Below are 3,929 nucleotides of genomic sequence, written 5' to 3'. Positions count from 1 at the left end.
AACTGGAGCATTGGGGCAGCCTGAGTGCCCACACCCTACTTGAACCTAGAAGAAGCCCATATTCACACATGTAATTCTCCAGCAAGTATAGTTGGGTACCAAACCCTGAGAGGATCTTTCCAGCTTGGAGACCTTGAACTTAGGATGACTTAGTCTTTCACTGCACCATCATAAGCTAGCCTTAAAAGTCCTGTGGCTTACAAAAGACAAAATATTTAAAAATCGTAAAAAAATGTTTTACCACCTTAACTACTAAATTTGTTAAACAATTATGTCCAGAGGTACTGCCATTCTTACTACTCCGACGCTTGGACGCAGAACGAGAAGCTGAGAGTTGGAGACGCTATCGGCTTCCATCAGTCGCGCAGACCCTGCCAGAGCCACTGCCTCTATGGATGATCCGGAGGGTCTGGTGTAGCAGGCGAAGCTGGCAGAGCAAGCGATACAAGGAAATGGTAGAATCAATGACGAAAGTAGCAGGAATGGATGTGGAGCAGACAGTTGGAGAACGAAACCTTATATCTGTTGCATATAAAACAATGATTGAAGCCAGAAGAGCATCCTGGATACTCAACTAAAGATGATTCGGGAGTACCAGCAAATGGTTGAAACTGAGCTCACATTAATCTGTTGTGACATTTTAGATGTACTGGACAAACACCTCGTTCCAGCAGCTAACACTGGCGAGTCCAAAGCTTTCTATTATAAAGTGAAAGGAAACTACCACAGGTATCTGGTTGATTTTGCCACAGGAAGGAGGCGCAGAAAACAGCCTCCTGGCTTACAAAGCTGCTAGTGACTTTGCCGTGACAGAACTTCCTCCAACGCACCCCATTTGTTTAGGTCTTGCTCTCAACTTTTCCGTATTCTACTAGGAAATTCTTAATTCCCCTGACTGTGCATGCAGGTTGGCAAAAGCGGCTTTTGATGTCGCTATTGCAGAACTGGACACGCTGAGTGAAGAAAGCTATATGGACTCTACACTTACCGCGCAGCTGCTACGTGATAACCCGACGCTTTGGACCTCAGACATGCAGAGCGATGGTGAAGAGCGGAATCAAGAAGCACTGCAGGATGTGGAAGATGAAAATCAGTGAGCCATACTAAAGCCAACAAGAGAATACATCTCTGATCACCCTCCCTCCCCCCCCCCCCCTCAGAAGTTCCCCATTGTCACGGAGAGCCACCAAATTTGACTTTCACATTTGGTCTCAGAATTTAGGTTCCTGCCCTGTTGTTGTTTTTTCTTTCTTCCTTTTTTCTCCCCTCCTTTTTAAAACAAACAGTTTTCAGAAGTACTTAAAGGCAAGAGTGAATTTCTGTGGATTTTACGGGTCCCAGCTTTCTTTACGACACTAACAGGACTGCATAGAGGCTTTTTCAGCATTACTGTATTGTTTCCACCCACACGGGCAAGATCATCATTAGAAATGGAAATGACGTTTGAAAGCCATTAGACTTCTAGATGATGCATCTAAGTGAGATTAATCACACGATAGAGGCATATGTGCTGTCATTTTTCCTTTTAATTGTTTAAATGAATTTTATACCAATGTTTAAACCTAATTGGATATTAGCGTGAGGTGTTTGGGGGGAGTTTGTTATAATGGTTTTGCTGTCAAATGCGTTTGGAACTCCGCTAAAGTGTTGCTGAAAGACATGATGCTGGTAACAGTTCAACAGTCCGTGGCTGCTCATTCTTGCCGACCCCCCCCCCCCCGAAGCAGGTTAGCATTGAAGTTGGTATGGAAGCCTGCATGCGTGTTCAACTGTTCCTCTTCCCCCGCTCCTCAGCCTCCTTCCCCTTCCTCCTCTTCCGCTCGCTCAGCCTCTTTTGTTCAGTATGTGTAACCTGAAGCTAATTTGTACTGTGGGATGTCTGACTGGAGCCACAGGTGCAGCATCTGTATTGTTCTTACTGAGGCACAGCATGGAATTAACATTAAACTTAAATAAAAGAAACCTAAATTAAAAATGCCCCCCAGAAACCAATTATGTCCAATGGTGACCACATCCCACTGTAGAGGGTTGGTTCTCTGATTCCACCACATGGGTCTGGGAATTGAACTTGGGTCATTCGAGTTGATGACAATCACCTTTACCCACTGAGTCTCATCTTAACTGTTTTTAAATTTTATTGTACATATTTCCAGGGTGCAGCATGGTTATTTGATAAATTATAATGTGAAATGATGAAGTCTGGGCAACTAACATTTTGATCTCCTAGCCCTCCATGACCTCTAGTGACCACAATGAGTGGATAATTAGTGACGCTGAACTAGACAAGGATCTCCCTAATGAGATGCAGACAGTTTTGCTTTTTTTATGGATGCTTTGAAAGTGAGTTTTTGTTCACTAAGAATAGAACAAAAGAAAAGAACCAGCAAAAAATATATAAGTCCAGACCTTGTAGGAAGACGGAGGTCTCTGAATGGTTGCTCTTCTCTCAGCAGCAATGTGGAAGTCCTTTGTACCAAATGCTCTGGGCATGTGGAGTTGGTCCGCAGCTGCTTGATCATCGCTGCTGAGGCAACAGAATTCTCTGTGCACCTGCAGCTGCAGCAGATCCCAGCCACCTACCTGCTGCAAGAGGGAACAGAGGAAATGTTTGTCATGGAGGCACACTTCAGGAGGGAGAGGACCACAGTGGTGGGGAATGAAGCTTGTTGCTAACACTGCTTGTGCTGAGGGCTGAGGGAAGGCTAGGAGCCACCTCACTAATCAAGGCTGTGACTTTCATGGAGGCTATGATGCTAATACTTTATTAATTGGTGAGCTCGTTCACACAAGCCTCCTTTTTACCTTTCAGTCTGCTGAAAAAGCTTCTTGCTTTTCTCCATACCAATGGGGTTGAACCACAAGTTTCTGTGGGTCTCTGTGATAACCACTGGTGAGACATAAAAGGACCCACTGTGGAATGTGGCAGGAAAAGCATGCTTAGTGGATTGGGCCTTGTTGGGTGGGGGTCTGTCCTATGGGTCTTCTAGCCTTTGTAGCCAGCTGTCAATGGCTGAATCTTCCTGAGCTTTCATCTGTGTTTGTTGGAGAGACTCGCCGGGGAAATAAAGACTGTTCTGCTGTCCCCACACGGCGCATCCTGTTCACTAAACACTGAGCCATCCTCAGGGTGGAGCTTCCACATCTACCATAGCAGCGACTGAACCAGGGCCAGATGGTAACTAACCCACCATCAGCTGGGCTGGTGGGGAATGGTCAAGGTTCAACTTCATTGTCCACATGCCTAGACAGAGGTGTGCTTAGAAGACACACCTCTGGCACATCTGTTAGGCACTGCCTAGGGAGGTCTAACAAAACAGGGAAGACCTGTCATCCATGGGGCGGGGGCGGGGGGGACAGACTGGATAAGAAGGGAAAAGGGAGGAAGTAAGAGCAAGCTGGGCACCAGCATTTGCCTCTCTTCCTCACTCTGGATGCCACGTGACCAGCTGCCTCCAGCTTCCACACCTTCCCCTGTGGTGCAAGAATGTACCCTCTGTGAGCCAAATGATCCCTCCCTTCCTTTAAAAGGAATTTTGTCAGGTACTTGGTCATGGCCACGAGAGAAGTAGCCAATTTCAGAATCGGTAAAAGAAGCCGGGAAGTTCCTCAAGGTCTTGCTTGAGATTTATAGGAGTTTAGACTTCTCCACAACCATGGAGCAGAACACCAGAGGCAAAAAGACTTAGCCACACGTGACACTGAGCTCTTTGATAAATGACTTAATTTTCCTCTACCCCCAGTGTAGCTTTAGCTTGATCATAGATAATCTATCTTAAATAAGTTTTGCCTTCATGTGTAGTTTGGCTTGAATTTTTCCTCCTCATATTGTCACTGTCTAGATACTAAGATGATAAGGGAATGAAGTCATACGCCAGAGTTGTTAAAACCTACAGAAATTGTTGGTCTCATGCTTTATTTAGAAATCATTT

At 45.4% G+C, this 3,929-nt stretch overlaps 1 pseudogene; it reads left to right on the top strand.

Annotated features, from left to right (window-relative positions):
• Window positions 1-391: 391 nt before the first annotated feature.
• Window positions 392-1,097, top strand: LOC121461554 (annotated as a pseudogene).
• Window positions 1,098-3,929: the final 2,832 nt, after the last annotated feature.

This window comes from Microtus oregoni, unplaced genomic scaffold (assembly GCF_018167655.1).
Source record: "Microtus oregoni isolate MIOR12 unplaced genomic scaffold, Mior012 000022F_ref0000154, whole genome shotgun sequence".
Taxonomy (NCBI): domain Eukaryota; kingdom Metazoa; phylum Chordata; class Mammalia; order Rodentia; family Cricetidae; genus Microtus; species Microtus oregoni.
Note: the sequence above shows the minus strand (reverse complement) of the source record. Positions and strands in the feature narration are given on the sequence as shown.